At 39.7% G+C, this 21,604-nt stretch overlaps 1 long non-coding RNA gene across 1 annotated transcript; it reads right to left on the bottom strand.

Moving 5' to 3' along the window:
* Nucleotides 1-371: 371 nt before the first annotated feature.
* LOC133631819 (uncharacterized) lies at nt 372-20,984 on the bottom strand. Its single transcript, XR_009821626.1, has 3 exons — nt 19,012-20,984; nt 12,629-12,753; nt 372-2,018 (listed from the first exon to the last, which is right to left on the bottom strand). It is a non-coding gene; the product is annotated as an uncharacterized LOC133631819 (long non-coding RNA).
* Nucleotides 20,985-21,604: the final 620 nt, after the last annotated feature.

Here is a 21,604-nt window from a genome sequence, read left to right as displayed (position 1 = left end):
ATATATATATATATATATATATATATATATATATATATATATATATATATATATACATATATATATATATATATATAGATATATATATATATATATATATATATATATATATATATATATATATATATATATATATATATATATATATATATATATATATATATATATATATATATATATATATATATATATATATATATATATATATATATATATATATATATATATATATATATATATATATATATATATATATATATATATATATATATATATATACAGCCCGGCCCCTGGCCGAATTTTTTGAACCCAATGTGGCCCCCGAGTCAAAAGTTTTGGGGACCCCTGATGTAGATGATCTATATCTGCTGTACACATTTACTTTAGACGAGAGAAGTGTTGGATACTTTTTTGTATTTGACTTTATTAAATGTTTGGCTAGAATTGTATTCAACAAAAGCAGTTTTATTTGCAGTCATTTAGAAATGGATCAGAGCTGTTAGTTTATTAGATGTAGTCCATCATAGAACTGCCATCATATTTTATTTGAAAAAGTATTGATTTTGAATGGAGAATCGTTTTGAATGGAGTCGTTACCCCCAAGAATGGAATCATGTGGCGCTCAAAGACTCCCAGCCTTAGAAGACACTAGAAGCCTGAAGAAAAATAAAAAATTCTAATGAATTGTGATGTTTTTTTTAAAATCTATTTTTATTTTATTTTGTATTATTATTACTATTATTATTACTATTTAAATATGTCCTGTCAGCCACTTAGACAAATCATATAGTAGATGTGGATGATTTATATCTGGTTTACTTTAGAAAAGTTGCCTTATTTGTATTTGACTTTATTAAATGTTTAAGTAGAATTTTATTTAAAAAAAATGGTGAATGTAATCGTTACCCCCAAGAATCAAAGGGAATCGTGACTGTGAGGTGAAACAAATGAAATATTGATACAAAGTCACGGACTGAATGACCTCAACAAGGTGACGCAATACACGAAAGCAAACAAAAGGCTCATCAATCAACCCCAAAGTGGAGATCAGTCCCCCTGACATATTTGAGGAAAGCACACTGATGGTCACGTGCTGCGTTGTAGTCGGAGTTTAAAGGGGTTCAAATCGCCATGTAGAATCGCTAATGCTACTCGGTAGCATGTTCAATGTGTATTAGCATCAAGCTAGAGAAAAATGCTTGACTTTCTACATCGCCATGTAGGATCGCTAATGCTACTCAGTAGCATGTTCAATGTGTATTAGCATCAAGCTAGAGAAAAATGCTTGACTTTCTACATCGCCATGTAGAATCGCTAATGCTACTGAGTAGCATGTTCAATGTGTATTAGCATCAAGCTAGAGAAAAATGCTTGACTTTCTACATCGCCATGTAGAATCGCTAATGCTACTGAGTAGCATGTTCAATGTGTATTAGCATCAAGCTAGAGAAAAATGCTTGACTTTCTACATCGCCATGTAGGATCGCTAATGCTACTCGGTAGCATGTTCAATGTGTATTAGCATAAAGCTAGAGAAAGATGCTTGACTTTCTACATCGCCATGTAGAATCGCTAATGCTACTCGGTAGCATGTTCAATGTGTATTAGCATCAAGCTAGAGAAAAATGCTTGACTTTACGTTGGAGTGTTTCTGAGACCGTCGCTTTGTTGCCACTAAACATGGCAACGTTGTCCGCTCTCAGTGCTGCTGGAGTGCTGAACTGCCACCCCGGCCTTGAGAGGTGGCACCTTTGGGTTTGAGGTGAGTTGTCGGGTGGGGCGGGCGCCACAAAAGGAGATGGAGGAATATGAATAAGATCTGAAGGTGACTCTCCATCTTGGAAGGGGGCGGGGCTGTGATGGCGAGCAGGTGTGATTGTCTGCTGAGTTATTGGCTGATGGATACAAACATCTGTTATTCTTGCTAATGGAGAGCAATTAGGAACATCTGCCGTCAGCGAGGCCTCCCAGTGGTGCTGCTGGGAAGTAATTACATCATCAGGAGCAAGGCTGCTGATCTGTGAAGGAGGAGACACAAACACAAACACTCCTTCGCGCCTTGGAAGACACAATCTGGTTGCCGGGGTGACCATTCCATTCTGTTATTTGCTATGAAAATGAAAATGTAATATAGTTTATTTATAAGTTATAGAAGCATGGAGATGGCCTTAAAACACATTTTTAAAAACGGACTTTTTGAAATTATAGTTGTTACATTTATTTTTGAAAATGGCGAATCAGAGTGAATAAGAATATTAACTAGATGAAGCAAGTCCTGAAGGAAGGAACGTTCCAATGCTGACAGGATGTAGTATTAATGCTGACAGGATGTAGCATGAATGCTGACAGGATGTAGTATTAATGCTGACAGGATGTAGCATGAATGCTGACAGGATGTAGCATGAATGCTGACAGGATGTAGTATTAATGCTGACAGGATGTAGCATGAATGCTGACAGGATGTAGCATGAATGCTGACAGGATGTAGCATGAATGCTGACAGGATGTAGCATGAATGCAGACAGGATGTAGCATGAATGCTGACAGGATGTAGTATTAATGCTGACAGGATGTAGCATGAATGCTGACAGGATGTAGTATGAATGCTGACAGGATGTAGCATGAATGCTGACAGGATGTAGCATGAATGCTGACAGGATGTAGTATTAATGCTGACAGGATGTAGCATGAATGCAGACAGGATGTAGTATGAATGCTGACAGGATGTAGTATTAATGCTGACAGGATGTAGCATGAATGCTGACAGGATGTAGTATGAATGCTGACAGGATGTAGTATTAATGCTGACAGGATGTAGTATTAATGCTGACAGGATATAGTATTAATGCTGACAGGATGTAGTATTAATGCTGACAGGATGTAGCATGAATGCTGACAGGATGTAGTATTAATGCTGACAGGATGTAGTATTAATGCTGACAGGATGTAGTATTAATGCTGACAGGATGTAGTATTAATGCTGACAGGATGTAGCATGAATGCTGACAGGATGTAGCATGAATGCTGACAGGATGTAGCATGAATGCTGACAGGATGTAGCATGAATGCAGACAGGATGTAGCATGAATGCTGACAGGATGTAGTATTAATGCTGACAGGATGTAGCATGAATGCTGACAGGATGTAGTATGAATGCTGACAGGATGTAGCATGAATGCTGACAGGATGTAGCATGAATGCTGACAGGATGTAGTATTAATGCTGACAGGATGTAGCATGAATGCAGACAGGATGTAGTATGAATGCTGACAGGATGTAGTATTAATGCTGACAGGATGTAGCATGAATGCTGACAGGATGTAGTATGAATGCTGACAGGATGTAGTATTAATGCTGACAGGATGTAGTATTAATGCTGACAGGATATAGTATTAATGCTGACAGGATGTAGTATTAATGCTGACAGGATGTAGCATGAATGCTGACAGGATGTAGTATTAATGCTGACAGGATGTAGTATTAATGCTGACAGGATGTAGTATTAATGCTGACAGGATGTAGTATGAATGCTGACAGGATGTAGTATTAATGCTGACAGGATGTAGTATTAATGCTGACAGGATGTAGCATGAATGCTGACAGGATGTAGTATTAATGCTGACAGGATGTAGCATGAATGCTGACAGGATGTAGCATGAATGCTGACAGGATGTAGTATTAATGCTGACAGGATGTAGCATGAATGCTGACAGGATGTAGTATTAATGCTGACAGGATGTAGCATGAATGCAGACAGGATGTAGTATGAATGCTGACAGGATGTAGTATTAATACTGACAGGATGTAGTATGAATGCTGACAGGATGTAGTATGAATGCTGACAGGATGTAGCATGAATGCTGACAGGATGTAGTATGAATGCTGACAGGATGTAGTATTAATGCTGACAGGATGTAGTATTAATGCTGACAGGATATAGTATTAATGCTGACAGGATGTAGTATTAATGCTGACAGGATGTAGTATTAATGCTGACAGGATGTAGCATGAATGCTGACAGGATGTAGTATTAATGCTGACAGGATGTAGTATTAATGCTGACAGGATGTAGTATGAATGCTGACAGGATGTAGTATTAATGCTGACAGGATGTAGCATGAATGCTGACAGGATGTAGTATGAATGCTGACAGGATGTAGCATGAATGCTGACAGGATGTAGCATGAATGCAGACAGGATGTAGCATGAATGCTGACAGGATGTAGTATTAATGCTGACAGGATGTAGTATTAATGCTGACAGTATGTAGTATTAATGCTGACAGGATGTAGCATGAATGCTGACAGGATGTAGCATGAATGCTGACAGGATGTAGTATTAATGCTGACAGGATGTAGCATGAATGCTGACAGGATGTAGTATGAATGCTGACAGGATGTAGCATGAATGCTGACAGGATGTAACATGAATGCTGACAGGATGTAGTATTAATGCTGACAGGATGTAGCATTAATGCAGACAGGATGTAGTATGAATGCTGACAGGATGTAGTATGAATGCTGACAGGATGTAGCATGAATGCTGACAGGATGTAGCATGAATGCTGACAGGATGTAGCATGAATGCTGACATGATGTAGTATGAATGCTGACAGGATGTAGTATGAATGCTGACAGGATGTAGCATGAATGCTGACAGGATGTAGTATTAATGCTGACAGGATGTAGCATGAATGCTGACAGGATGTAGTATGAATGCTGACAGGATGTAGCATGAATGCTGACAGGATGTAGCATGAATGCAGACAGGATGTAGCATGAATGCTGACAGGATGTAGTATTAATGCTGACAGGATGTAGCATGAATGCTGACAGGATGTAGTATGAATGCTGACAGGATGTAGCATGAATGCTGACAGGATGTAGCATGAATGCTGACAGGATGTAGTATTAATGCTGACAGGATGTAGCATGAATGCAGACAGGATGTAGTATGAATGCTGACAGGATGTAGTATTAATGCTGACAGGATGTAGCATGAATGCTGACAGGATGTAGTATGAATGCTGACAGGATGTAGTATTAATGCTGACAGGATGTAGTATTAATGCTGACAGGATATAGTATTAATGCTGACAGGATGTAGTATTAATGCTGACAGGATGTAGCATGAATGCTGACAGGATGTAGTATTAATGCTGACAGGATGTAGTATTAATGCTGACAGGATGTAGTATGAATGCTGACAGGATGTAGTATTAATGCTGACAGGATGTAGCATGAATGCTGACAGGATGTAGTATGAATGCTGACAGGATGTAGCATGAATGCTGACAGGATGTAGCATGAATGCAGACAGGATGTAGCATGAATGCTGACAGGATGTAGTATTAATGCTGACAGGATGTAGTATTAATGCTGACAGTATGTAGTATTAATGCTGACAGGATGTAGCATGAATGCTGACAGGATGTAGCATGAATGCTGACAGGATGTAGTATTAATGCTGACAGGATGTAGCATGAATGCTGACAGGATGTAGTATGAATGCTGACAGGATGTAGCATGAATGCTGACAGGATGTAACATGAATGCTGACAGGATGTAGTATTAATGCTGACAGGATGTAGCATTAATGCAGACAGGATGTAGTATGAATGCTGACAGGATGTAGTATTAATGCTGACAGGATGTAGCATGAATGCTGACATGATGTAGTATGAATGCTGACAGGATGTAGTATTAATGCTGACAGGATGTAGTATTAATGCTGACAGGATATAGTATTAATGCTGACAGGATGTAGTATTAATGCTGACAGGATGTAGCATGAATGCTGACAGGATGTAGTATTAATGCTGACAGGATGTAGTATTAATGCTGACAGGATGTAGTATTAATGCTGACAGGATGTAGTATGAATGCTGACAGGATGTAGTATTAATGCTGACAGGATGTAGTATTAATGCTGACAGGATGTAGCATGAATGCTGACAGGATGTAGTATTAATGCTGACAGGATGTAGCATGAATGCTGACAGGATGTAGCATGAATGCTGACAGGATGTAGTATTAATGCTGACAGGATGTAGCATGAATGCTGACAGGATGTAGTATTAATGCTGACAGGATGTAGCATGAATGCAGACAGGATGTAGTATGGATGCTGACAGGATGTAGTATTAATGCTGACAGGATGTAGCATGAATGCTGACAGGATGTAGTATGAATGCTGACAGGATGTAGTATTAATGCTGACAGGATGTAGTATTAATGCTGACAGGATATAGTATTAATGCTGACAGGATGTAGTATTAATGCTGACAGGATGTAGCATGAATGCTGACAGGATGTAGTATTAATGCTGACAGGATGTAGTATTAATGCTGACAGGATGTAGTATTAATGCTGACAGGATGTAGTATTAATGCTGACAGGATGTAGCATGAATGCTGACAGGATGTAGTATGAATGCTGACAGGATGTAGTATTAATGCTGACAGGATGTAGTATTAATGCTGACAGGATGTAGTATGAATGCTGACAGGATGTAGCATGAATGCTGACAGGATGTAGTATTAATGCTGACAGGATGTAGCATGAATGCTGACAGGATGTAGTATGAATGCTGACAGGATGTAGCATGAATGCTGACAGGATGTAGCATGAATGCAGACAGGATGTAGCATGAATGCTGACAGGATGTAGTATTAATGCTGACAGGATGTAGCATGAATGCTGACAGGATGTAGTATGAATGCTGACAGGATGTAGCATGAATGCTGACAGGATGTAGCATGAATGCTGACAGGATGTATTATTAATGCTGACAGGATGTAGCATGAATGCAGACAGGATGTAGTATGAATGCTGACAGGATGTAGTATTAATGCTGACAGGATGTAGCATGAATGCTGACAGGATGTAGTATGAATGCTGACAGGATGTAGTATTAATGCTGACAGGATGTAGTATTAATGCTGACAGGATATAGTATTAATGCTGACAGGATGTAGTATTAATGCTGACAGGATGTAGCATGAATGCTGACAGGATGTAGTATTAATGCTGAAAGGATGTAGCATTAATGCTGACAGGATGTAGCATGAATGCTGACAGGATGTAGTATTAATGCTGACAGGATGTAGTATTAATGCTGACAGGATGTAGTATGAATGCTGACAGGATGTAGTATTAATGCTGACAGGATGTAGTATGAATGCTGACAGGATGTAGTATTAATGCTGACAGGATGTAGCATGAATGCTGACAGGATGTAGTATGAATGCTGACAGGATGTAGCATGAATGCTGACAGGATGTAGCATGAATGCAGACAGGATGTAGCATGAATGCTGACAGGATGTAGTATTAATGCTGACAGGATGTAGCATTAATGCAGACAGGATGTAGTATGAATGCTGACAGGATGTAGTATTAATGCTGACAGGATGTAGCATGAATGCTGACAGGATGTAGTATGAATGCTGACAGGATGTAGTATTAATGCTGACAGGATGTAGTATTAATGCTGACAGGATATAGTATTAATGCTGACAGGATGTAGTATTAATGCTGACAGGATGTAGCATGAATGCTGACAGGATGTAGTATTAATGCTGACAGGATGTAGTATTAATGCTGACAGGATGTAGTATTAATGCTGACAGGATGTAGTATGAATGCTGACAGGATGTAGTATTAATGCTGACAGGATGTAGTATTAATGCTGACAGGATGTAGCATGAATGCTGACAGGATGTAGTATTAATGCTGACAGGATGTAGCATGAATGCTGACAGGATGTAGCATGAATGCTGACAGGATGTAGTATTAATGCTGACAGGATGTAGCATGAATGCTGACAGGATGTAGTATTAATGCTGACAGGATGTAGCATGAATGCAGACAGGATGTAGTATGAATGCTGACAGGATGTAGTATTAATGCTGACAGGATGTAGCATGAATGCTGACAGGATGTAGTATGAATGCTGACAGGATGTAGTATTAATGCTGACAGGATGTAGTATTAATGCTGACAGGATATAGTATTAATGCTGACAGGATGTAGTATTAATGCTGACAGGATGTAGCATGAATGCTGACAGGATGTAGTATTAATGCTGACAGGATGTAGTATTAATGCTGACAGGATGTAGTATTAATGCTGACAGGATGTAGTATTAATGCTGACAGGATGTAGTATGAATGCTGACAGGATGTAGTATTAATGCTGACAGGATGTAGCATGAATGCTGACAGGATGTAGTATGAATGCTGACAGGATGTAGTATTAATGCTGACAGGATGTAGTATTAATGCTGACAGGATATAGTATTAATGCTGACAGGATGTAGTATTAATGCTGACAGGATGTAGCATGAATGCTGACAGGATGTAGTATTAATGCTGACAGGATGTAGTATTAATGCTGACAGGATGTAGTATGAATGCTGACAGGATGTAGTATTAATGCTGACAGGATGTAGCATGAATGCTGACAGGATGTAGTATGAATGCTGACAGGATGTAGCATGAATGCTGACAGGATGTAGCATGAATGCAGACAGGATGTAGCATGAATGCTGACAGGATGTAGTATTAATGCTGACAGGATGTAGTATTAATGCTGACAGGATGTAGTATTAATGCTGACAGGATGTAGCATGAATGCTGACAGGATGTAGCATGAATGCTGACAGGATGTAGTATTAATGCTGACAGGATGTAGCATGAATGCTGACAGGATGTAGTATGAATGCTGACAGGATGTAGCATGAATGCTGACAGGATGTAGCATGAATGCTGACAGGATGTAGTATTAATGCTGACAGGATGTAGCATGAATGCAGACAGGATGTAGTATGAATGCTGACAGGATGTAGTATTAATGCTGACAGGATGTAGCATGAATGCTGACAGGATGTAGTATGAATGCTGACAGGATGTAGTATTAATGCTGACAGGATGTAGTATTAATGCTGACAGGATATAGTATTAATGCTGACAGGATGTAGTATTAATGCTGACAGGATGTAGCATGAATGCTGACAGGATGTAGTATTAATGCTGACAGGATGTAGTATTAATGCTGACAGGATGTAGTATTAATGCTGACAGGATGTAGTATGAATGCTGACAGGATGTAGTATTAATGCTGACAGGATGTAGTATTAATGCTGACAGGATGTAGCATGAATGCTGACAGGATGTAGTATTAATGCTGACAGGATGTAGCATGAATGCTGACAGGATGTAGCATGAATGCTGACAGGATGTAGTATTAATGCTGACAGGATGTAGCATGAATGCTGACAGGATGTAGTATTAATGCTGACAGGATGTAGCATGAATGCAGACAGGATGTAGTATGAATGCTGACAGGATGTAGTATTAATGCTGACAGGATGTAGCATGAATGCTGACAGGATGTAGTATGAATGCTGACAGGATGTAGTATTAATGCTGACAGGATGTAGTATTAATGCTGACAGGATATAGTATTAATGCTGACAGGATGTAGTATTAATGCGGACAGGATGTAGCATGAATGCTGACAGGATGTAGTATTAATGCTGACAGGATGTAGTATTAATGCTGACAGGATGTAGTATTAATGCTGACAGGATGTAGTATGAATGCTGACAGGATGTAGTATTAATGCTGACAGGATGTAGTATTAATGCTGACAGGATGTAGCATGAATGCTGACAGGATGTAGTATTAATGCTGACAGGATGTAGCATGAATGCAGACAGGATGTAGCATGAATGCTGACAGGATGTAGTATTAATGCTGACAGGATGTAGCATGAATGCAGACAGGATGTAGTATGAATGCTGACAGGATGTAGTATTAATGCTGACAGGATGTAGCATGAATGCTGACAGGATGTAGTATGAATGCTGACAGGATGTAGTATTAATGCTGACAGGATGTAGTATTGATGCTGACAGGATATAGTATTAATGCTGACAGGATGTAGTATTAATGCTGACAGGATGTAGCATGAATGCTGACAGGATGTAGTATTAATGCTGACAGGATGTAGTATTAATGCTGACAGGATGTAGTATTAATGCTGACAGGATGTAGTATGAATGCTGACAGGATGTAGTATTAATGCTGACAGGATGTAGTATTAATGCTGACAGGATGTAGCATGAATGCTGACAGGATGTAGTATTAATGCTGACAGGATGTAGCATGAATGCAGACAGGATGTAGTATGAATGCTGACAGGATGTAGCATGAATGCAGACAGGATGTAGTATGAATGCTGACAGGATTTAGTATTAATGCTGACAGGATATAGTATTAATGCTGACAGGATGTAGTATTAATGCTGACAGGATGTAGCATGAATGCTGACAGGATGTAGTATTAATGCTGACAGGATGTAGTATTAATGCTGACAGGATGTAGTATGAATGCTGACAGGATGTAGTATTAATGCTGACAGGATGTAGTATTAATGCTGACAGGATGTAGCATGAATGCTGACAGGATGTAGTATGAATGCTGACAGGATGTAGTATTAATGCTGACAGGATGTAGTATTAATGCTGACAGGATATAGTATTAATGCTGACAGGATGTAGTATGAATGCTGACAGGATGTAGTATTAATGCTGACAGGATATAGTATTAATGCTGACAGGATGTAGTATTAATGCTGACAGGATGTAGCATGAATGCAGACAGGATGTAGTATGAATGCTGACAGGATGTAGCATGAATGCTGACAGGATGTAGTATTAATGCTGACAGGATGTAGTAAGAATGCTGACAGGATGTAGTATTAATGCTGACAGGATGTAGTTTGAATGGGAGAATAGTTGCAATGCGTTCAATGGCTTGAAGAATGTGGGAATTGTGGACGTTTGGAAAAATGTCCAATTCATTTTGAATGGGGGAAAAAAAAGAAAAAAGAAAGAAATTCTGGGAAATCCTGGAATTTTTTTAGAACTTAAAAAAATGGTATTTTGAAATTCCTAAATGGTGGAATGCTTTGAATCGGTTGAACAATGTGGAAATGGTGAAAGTTTGAAAAATGGCCAATTCATTTTGAATGGGGAAAATGAAAAAAAAAAAGGAATTATGGAAAATCCTAGAATTTTTTAGAACTTAAAAAAATATTACTTTGAAATTCCTGAATGGTGGAATGTAAATGTATGTAAATAGATTCATTTTGGTGTAGAAAACCATATTATTATTATTATTATTATTATTATTAGTATTAGTATTATTGTTAATATTATTATTATTATTATTATTATTATTATTATTGTTAATATTATTATTATTATTATTATTATTATTATTATTGTTAATAATATTATTATTATTATTATTATTATTATTATTATTGTGTGAATGCTCCAAAATATCAACTGCTGTGTTGAAAACGACCCAATGTGGGCAACAATTGGACCAAAGCAACAAGTGTTTAACCCAGCAAGATGAGTTTCTTAATTAACCCAACTAGATGGGTTACATAGTCAACCCAGATGTTTGGTCATTTTAACTGCAATGCTGGGTCAAGTCTACCAAATGGCTAATATATCTAGCATACTAGCGTTAGCATGCAAAAATGCTAACATTACGATGCCACAAGTAACAAAATATGACTTGGTTGTATACCTACAAAATTAGCCAGGAATAAAAGCTAGCATGTTAGCATGCTAACAGGTATTTTTTTGTGAAGTAATAAAATATTTGAGGCTGAGGTGTACACTTGCAGAATTAGCTAAACAAATCTAGCATACTAATGTTAGCATGCTAACAGGTATTTTGTGTGAAGTAACAAGATATTGGAGGCTGAGGTGTACACCTAGCTAAATAAAATATAGCATGTATTAGCGTGCTAAAATGCTAACTGTAACATGTGTCAAGTACCAAAATATATCACTCTGTGATGAATATCTGAAAAATGTCTTAAAAATGCTAGCATGCTATCAATAGCATACAAGTACCAAAATATATCACTCTGTGATGAATACCTGAAAAATGTCTTAAAAATGCTAGCATGCTATCAATAGCATACAAGTAGACAAAATATATCACTCTGTGATGAATACCTGAAAAATGTCTTAAAAATGCTAGCATGCTAACAATAGCACACATCAAGTACCAAAATATGGCATTGGGCTACACCTGTAAAATTTGCACACAAAAAAAAGCTAGCCTACTATTATTAGCATGCTAATAGATACAATTCATCAAGTAACAAAATATTTGACGGTAAGAATTAGCTGAAAAAAATCTAGCATATTAATGTTAGCATGCTAACGGGTTATTTTGTGTGATGTGAAGTAACAAAATATTTGAGGCTGAGGTGCACACCTACAAAATGAGTTTTAAAAAATCAGGCATGCTACAATGCTAACTGCGACATGTGTCAAGTACCAAAATATATTACTCTGCGATGAATACCTGAAAAATGTGTTAAAAATGCTAGCATGCTAACAGTAGCATACTTAAAGTACCAAATATGACACCTATAAAATTAGCTGAAAAGCTAGCCTACGAGCGTTAACAAAATATTGGATGCTAAGGTGCAAAAGCAGCAAAAAAAAAGCTAGCATGCTAAGAATGAAAAAGATGTGGGAGCTGCAGTGGACATGAAAGGAGTTGACGGTACAAGTGATGCCTGGTTTAAAAGAACCTGAGCAGTCAAAGCCCTGCCTCCTTTGTCTCCCACACGCCATGGCGCCCAGGCACGGCCCAGTGTTGTGCCCGCTGCGTCTCACACGCTGGCTGCTGGGACGGCGGCCATGTGGCGGCGAGCGTCTGCCAAGGAGAGCAGAATGTCATTATGAGCGCAGGCCGCCATCACGGGGAATTGATCAGCGCCACTGATGATGCTAATGGACTTTGCTGCAAATGACTTTGGATGAGCAGCGTTGTTGGCCGGCGCCCATGTCGCCGCCAGAGCTCGCAACCTGAGAAGAGGGCGGTCCCAGCTGGGAGAGACCTGGCGAGGTGCGGGAAACGCTCCATGGCGACGTCAAAAACACTGGACGGCGACGCCATCAATCGCTAGCTTTCCAAAGGAGTCAGTAAGGGTTGTACCAAAAAAGTACAGGTACTAGGAATAAAAAGAAAGGTACTAAACTGCCTTTGAAAAATGTATTTTTAATACATCGTAACATTTTTTTTTTTTAATTAAGCCAATAATTTTTATATATTTTTTATATAAATTAATATTTATTTATTCATTTTTGTGTTTTATACATTTTTATGTGAAATAAAACCTTGTATTTTCATACGGCAAACACAAAAAATATGCTCTTTTTTCCCCCAAAAATATTTTAAAGTAAAATATTTCATGTGAAATAATTGGAGGCTTAAATAAGTCAATAATAACAACATTGATGTTCATTCATTGTTATTTTTCAGCAAAAAAAAGCTTCGACATTGCAACTTTTTCCCGTTACTTTTTAGCTGTTTTGCTTCTTTTTTCCACGTGTTTGTGTCTTTATTTTTGACATATTTTCAAAATGGGCCCTTAGAAAATGAGCCGCGGGCCACAAATGGTCTCCGGGCCGCACTTTGGACACGCCCAACAAACATCACGTACACAATATAAAAAGTACGACGAGTCAAAATGTTCAAATATTGCATATAAAAACCTACTTGATCGCTGACATGACGCCAACACATCGACGTTGACGCTAACACTTGTTTGCAAACACAATGGAAATAATACAAAATACAAATATTTGCGTACTACAGTAATTACTAGCATTAGATCCACAACTACGTCGTTATTCATACTTTATTTGGTGATGTCATTTCCATACACAACAATTTAGACAACATCGACATGTAAACATAATACAGGTACTAAGGTATTAAAAAAAAGGTACTAGACTGCCTTTGAAAAATAAAAGGTATTTTTAATGTATCGTAACATTTTCTGTTGAAATTAAGCCAATAATCATTTTTGATCGCTGACATGACGCCAACACATCAACTTTGATGCTAACACTTGTTTGTAAACACAAAGGAAATAATAAAAAATTACAAATATTTGCGTATGTTTCGTTAACAATACAGTAATTAATCGCGTTAACACACACACAGAGCTGGTAGGCAGGTGTTCTGTTTACCTGGGAAGTTGGGAATCATGGGAAATCAAGAAGGTATGTACCACATGAAGTAATACTGCTAGCGATGGTGAAGGTATGTACCACATGAAGTAATACTGCTAGCGATGGTGAAGGTATGTACCACATGACGTAATACTGCTAGTGATGGTGAAGGTATGTACCACATGAAGTAATACTGCTAGCGATGTAGAAGGAATGTACCACATGAAGTAATACTGCTAGTGATGGTGAAGGTATGTACCACATGACGTAATACTGCTAGTGATGGTGAAGGTATGTACCACATGAAGTAATACTGCTGGTGATGGTGAAGGTATGTACCACATAAGGTAATACTGCTAGTGATGGTGAAGGTATGTACCACATGACGTAATACTGCTAGTGATGGTGAAGGTATGTACCACATGAAGTAATACTGCTAGTGATGGTGAAGGTATGTACCACATGACGTAATACTGCTAGTGATGGTGAAGGTATGTACCACATAAGGTAATACTGCTAGTGATGGTGAAGGTATGTACCACATGACGTAATACTGCTAGTGATGGTGAAGGTATGTACCACATGAAGTAATACTGCTAGTGATGGTGAAGGTATGTACCACATGACGTAATACTGCTAGTGATGGTGAAGGTATGTACCACATGAAGTAATACTGCTAGTGATGGTGAAGGTATGTACCACATGAAGTAATACTGCTGGTGATGGTGAAGGTATGTACCACATAAGGTAATACTGCTAGTGATGGGGAAGGTATGTACCACATAAGGTAATACTGCTAGTGATGGTGAAGGTATGTACCACATGACGTAATACTGCTAGTGATGGTGAAGGTATGTACCACATGACGTAATACTGCTAGTGATGGTGAAGGTATGTACCACATGAAGTAATACTGCTAGTGATGGTGAAGGTATGTACCACATGAAGTAATACTGCTAGTGATGGTGAAGGTATGTACCACATGACGTAATACTGCTAGTGATGGTGAAGGTATGTACCACATAAGGTAATACTGCTAGTGATGGTGAAGGTATGTACCACATGACGTAATACTGCTAGTGATGGTGAAGGTATGTACCACATGAAGTAATACTGCTAGTGATGGTGAAGGTATGTACCACATGAAGTAATACTGCTGGTGATGGTGAAGGTATGTACCACATAAGGTAATACTGCTAGTGATGGGGAAGGTATGTACCACATAAGGTAATACTGCTAGTGATGGTGAAGGTATGTACCACATGACGTAATACTGCTAGTGATGGTGAAGGTATGTACCACATGAAGTAATACTGCTGGTGATGTAGAAGGAGACAGAAGCGGGAAAATGAACGTATTTTGGCTCGGCTTTACCGCCGATGGACTCCTTTAGACGAGACGAACAGCTGAAGTGGCGCCAGAAAGGCAGCAGCTCTACCTCCAGTGTTGCAAGTCTGGTGGTTTCTGTGTTGCAGCGTGTGCTCTGCTGAGGATTCTTTCTTTTTTTTACTCATCCTCCCCCAAAACATTCACCTTTCCCCACCTTTCACGGGGTGTCTACCCATCCGTGTTCCTGTTTCTTCGCCACGTACGATGCAAGTCTTCTCTTTAACGGGTTTGCGGCGGAAATTAAATTCCGTTGTACTTGTGCGATGACAATAAAGCTCAAAGCTAACAATTCAAGTGCAACTAAAAACACTAACGCGGTGTCTCAAAACCACCTAGCTAGCTAGCTAGCTAGCAGCTAATGTCCGTCCGGGTCATTTGAACTACTTCTAAATCACTAATCCTGGCGACAAAGTGAGTCTCTTACAAGTAGCATTATCACTGCAGGACAAGGAATAGCTACACATGCTTCACTACACTACAGGAGGATACGATAGCTAACCGCTAACAGCTAGCCAGCGCTCCTCGAAGCAGAAAAGTGAAAGGAAAGTGAAAGTGTTTCGCCATCACCGTGATGAGTGGTGTGATGAGTTATAGCTAACCGCTAACAGCTAACCGCTAACAGCTAGCCAGCGCTCCTCGAAGCAGAAAAGTGAAAGGAAAGTGAAAGTGTTTCGCCATCACCGTGATGAGTGGTGTGATGAGTTATAGCTAACCGCTAACAGCTAACCGCTAACCGCTAACAGCTAGCCAGCGCTCCTCGAAGCAGAAAAGTGAAAGGAAAGTGAAAGTGTTTCGCCATCACCGTGATGAGTGGTGTGATGACTTCGTACCCACAATGCAACATTCTGTCATGCACGTGGAGAATACTCACCACGCTGTGCTATTTTAATTGCGGGCAAGGTTTTAGCGCAGACGAGGGGAGGAGACGGTTTCGCCTGAGCGAGCCGTCACTCTGTCAGCGCTCAGGCTCGGTTTGGCGGCGGCGCCCCGTAAGCTTCGCCGCCGCTAACGTGACACTTTGCACTCCGGCTTTCACTTCGGCGCACATGTTGTTTTGGAGGGAAAGCAGTAGGATGGTACCCAACTTATCCGATTACCCACGGTGCACGTCACAGGCGTGGCGGCGGAGCGAGGGCGCGCTCCAAAGAGCGAGGGGGTGAAGGATGTTGGCGGCGTGCGAGCGAGCCTTGACTGACATGGCGGCAGACGGCTCGTGAGGCTCAGCTGAAGATGGCTGCCACATGCACGCCGCGCCGCACAGGGTGACGGGGGTGGGCGGGCACCAGACTTGTGGGTCGCAGCTGCTGGACGAGCGCCTGTGTCGCCGTGTGACACGCCTGACCTTGTTTGTTTGTACACAGTCAAGTCCTAATCACTTTCAACATGTCAAATCAACATCTTTACCAGATCACTAAGCGGAAATGTTGCTACAGCAGTGTTCCTAGTCGACTTCATACCGTCTACCATTTTCTTATATGCTTGTGAGCTAGCATGTGTTTTATCTGTGTTTGTGAGCTAGCACGTGTTTTATCTGTGTTTGTGAGCTAGCACGTGTTTTATCTGTGTTTGTGAGCTAGCATGTGTTTTATCTGTGTTTGTGAGCTAGCATGTGTTTTATCTGTGTTTGTGAGCTAGCATGTGTTTTATCTGTGTTTGTGAGCTAGCATGTGTTTTATCTGTGTTTGTGAGCTAGCATGTGTTTTATCTGTGTTTGTGAGCTAGCACGTGTTTTATCTGTGTTTGTGAGCTAGCATGTGTTTTATCTGTGTTTGTGAGCTAGCACGTGTTTTATCTGTGTTTGTGAGCTAGCATGTGTTTTATCTGTGTTTGTGAGCTAGCATGTGTTTTATCTGTGTTTGTGAGCTAGCATGTGTTTTATCTGTGTTTGTGAGCTAGCATGTGTTTTATCTGTGTTTGTGAGCTAGCACGTGTTTTATCTGTGTTTGTGAGCTAGCATGTGTTTTATCTGTGTTTGTGAGCTAGCATGTGTTTTATCTGTGTTTGTGAGCTAGCATGTGTTTTATCTGTGTTTGTGAGCTAGCATGTGTTTTATCTGTGTTTGTGAGCTAGCATGTGTTTTATCTGTGTTTGTGAGCTAGCACGTGTTTTATCTGTGTTTGTGAGCTAGCACGTGTTTTATCTGTGTTTGTGAGCTAGCACGTGTTTTATCTGTGTTTGTGAGCTAGCACGTGTTTTATCTGTGTTTGTGAGCTAGCATGTGTTTTATCTGTGTTTGTGAGCTAGTACGTGTTTTATCTGTGTTTGTGAGCTAGCATGTGTTTTATCTGTGTTTGTGAGCTAGCATGTGTTTTATCTGTGTTTGTGAGCTAGCATGTGTTTTATCTGTGTTTGTGAGCTAGCATGTGTTTTATCTGTGTTTGTGAGCTAGCATGTGTTTTATCTGTGTTTGTGAGCTAGCATGTGTTTTATCTGTGTTTGTGAGCTAGCATGTGTTTTATCTGTGTTTGTGAGCTAGCACGTGTTTTATCTGTGTTTGTGAGCTAGCATGTGTTGGTGTTTGGTCACAGAATCCTTTCGAGGATTGTTCTACTAAGGTCAAAAGTGCACATGTCCATCACACGCTCTCCAGAGAGTGGTGGCTCTCGCCCCCCAGGTCATTGGAATCCCACAGGAATGCAGGTTTGGATTTTAGGAGGAAGTGTAAAGAAATGAGCCACATCTGGTAGGAAGCCCTCACAAGTAGGAGTAGAGGAGGTTAGGGTTAGGGTTAGGACCCTACTTTGACTTACTTTGACATCAATGATGGTACTTTGACATCAACGATGGTACTTTGACATCAATGATGGTACTTTGACATCAATGATGGTACTTTGACATCAACGATGGTACTTTGACATCAATGGTGGTACTTTGACATCAACGATGGTACTTTGACATCAACGATGGTACTTTGACATCAATGATGGTACTTTGACATCAATGATGGTACTTTGACATCAACGATGGTACTTTGACATCAATGGTGGTACTTTGACATCAACGATGGTACTTTGAGAGGTATTTATTGAATGCCTAGGTGGGAAACGCACTGGGGAGCTCTGAAGGTTCATTGTGTTGCTTTTCAAGATGAATATTTCATCCTCAGTCATATACTGTATGTACAGTATGTTTCATTCATGCTTTCATATTTTCACAGTGTGGCCCTCAGTGGAAAAACTTTGGACACTCCTGGTTTATGTTCTGAACTATTTGCCTTTAACTGCTTTCACCTCCTTTTCTTCATTCCAAGTGTGGCCATCTTGTGTTGGAGTCAGTTTGGCGGGAAGGTAAACAAAGTGACTCTTTGTATTCCAAGTACATGATTGGGTGGAGTGTTGTGGCCCTCACCAATAAAGAGAAGAACAAAACGCCACGGGGACCTGAGCTGGCCCTAATCTCAATTTGCAATGCATATGGTTGAGGAAGGAGCCCCGCAGTTAGCCCCCCACGCCCCCCCCCCCCCTCCCCGGTCCCCCTCATGAATATGCATAGCCGGGCTGAAAGTGACCTACATGACAAGGTCCGGGACACGCTCACAGTGGTGCAACATGGCCGCCTGCCTCACCGTAATTAGTGCTCTCCCACTTCAACTTGGCCACGCCGCGGTCACGGCGGTCCTCTCACCTCAGACCCAGACCTCAACCCTGCAAAGTCAGCAAAAATCATTCCATGTGCAACAAAAGGAGCAAAATGTGGGCGCATGCAGAAGGAAGTTAGCACTTTTACAATCGACCACCACAAGGGGGCCATCTTGTCCAGGTCCAGTCATGATCACACCTAAAACACTTTGGAAGGACCATCTAAAGTCCAGTCATGATCACACCTAAAACACTTTGGAAGGACCATCTAAAGTCCAGTCATGAGGGAGCAGTTTTCGCCGCCAGGCTCCGCCCCCCATGAATGGGTACCAATAGATACTGACCCATTCTGCACTTCAGGGTGTCATCATCGTCATTTCTACCAATTATGATCAAGATCTGAATTGGTGGAACCGAGTTATAAAAGTTGAACGTTTTGTGGCGAATCATCAGATGGAAGTTTGGTGCCGTGCTACGCCCGTGTCCTCACTTGATCCTCACCCGTATGCTACACCCACATGCTACACCCGTATCCTCACCCGTATGCTACACCCACATGCTACACCCGTATCCTCACCCGTATGCTACACCCACATGCTACACCCGCATGCTACACCCGTATCCTCGCCCGTATCCTCGCCCGTATGCTACACAATAGCCCCCCCCAACCCTAACCCAAAAATGGCACAACAACAAAAATGGCACAACAAAAATATCCCAACAACAAAAATGTCCCAACAACAAAAATGTCCCAACAACAACAAAAAACGGCACAACAAAAATATCCCAACAAAAATGTCCCAACAACAAAAATATCCCAACAACAAAAATGTCCCAACAACAAAAATGTCCCAACAACAACAAAAAACGGCACAACAAAAATATCCCAACAAAAATGTCCCAACAACAAAAATGTCCCAACAACAAAAAACGTCACAACAACAAAAACGTCACTCAACAGAAATGACACAACCACAAAAATGTCCCAACAAAAAAAATGTCCCAACAATAACAAAAAACGGCACAACAACAAAAATATCCCAACAAAAATGTCCCAACAACAAAAATGTCCCAACAACAAAAAACGTCACAACAACAAAAACGTCACTCAACAGAAATGACACAACCACAAAAATGTCCCAACAACAAAAATGTCCCAACAGTAACAAAAAACGGCACAACAACAAAAATATCCCAACAAAAATGTCCCAACAACAAAAATGTCCCAACAATAACAAAAAACGGCACCACAACAAAAATATCCCAACAAAAACGTCCCAACAACAAAAATGTCCCAACAACAAAAATGTCACAACAACAAAAAACGTCACAACAACAAAAACGTCACTCAACAAAAATGGCACAACCACAAAAATGTCACAACAAAAATGTCACAACAACAAAAATATCCCAACAACAAAAACGTCACAACAACAAAAACGTCACAACAAAAATAGCACAACAACAAAAATGGCACAACAACAAAAATGGCACAACAAAAATAGCACAACAACAAAAATGGCACAACAACAAAAATAGCACAACAACAAAAATATCCCAACAAAAATGTCCCAACAACAAAAATGTCCCAACAACAAAAAACGTCACAACAACAAAAACGTCACTCAACAGAAATAACACAACCACAAAAATGTCCCAACAACAAAAATGTCCCAACAGTAACAAAAAACGGCACAACAACAAAAATATCCCAACAAAAATGTCCCAACAACAAAAATGTCCCAACAATAACAAAAAACGGCACCACAACAAAAATATCCCAACAAAAACGTCCCAACAACAAAAATGTCCCAACAACAAAAATGTCACAACAACAAAAAACGTCACAACAACAAAAACGTCACTCAACAAAAATGGCACAACCACAAAAATGTCACAACAAAAATGTCACAACAACAAAAATATCCCAACAACAAAAACGTCACAACAACAAAAACGTCACAACAAGAATAGCACAACAACAAAAATGGCACAACAACAAAAATGGCACAACAAAAATAGCACAACAACAAAAATGGCACAACAACAAAAATAGCACAACAACAAAAATGGCATAGCACAACAACAAAAATGGCACAACAACAAAAATAGCACAACAACAAAAATGGCACAACAACAAAAATGGCACAACAACAAAAATAGCACAACAACAAAAATGGCACAACAAAAATAGCACAAAAATGGCACAACAACAAAAATAGCACAACAACAAAAATGGTACAGCAACAAAAATAGCACAACAACAAAAATGGCACAACAACAAAAATGGCACAACAAAAATAGCACAACAACAAAAATGGCACAACAACAAAAATAGCACAACAACAAAAATGGCATAGTACAACAACAAAAATGGCACAACAACAAAAATAGCACAACAACAAAAATGGCACAACAACAAAAATGGCACAACAACAAAAATGGCACAACAACAGAAATAGCACAACAAAAATGGCACAACAAAAATGGCACAACAAAAATAGCACAACAACAAAAATAGCACAACAACAAAAATGGTACAACAACAAAAATGGCACAACAACAGAAATAGCACAACAA

Source organism: Entelurus aequoreus, linkage group LG17 (assembly GCF_033978785.1).
Source record: "Entelurus aequoreus isolate RoL-2023_Sb linkage group LG17, RoL_Eaeq_v1.1, whole genome shotgun sequence".
NCBI lineage: Eukaryota > Metazoa > Chordata > Actinopteri > Syngnathiformes > Syngnathidae > Entelurus > Entelurus aequoreus.
Note: the sequence above shows the minus strand (reverse complement) of the source record. Positions and strands in the feature narration are given on the sequence as shown.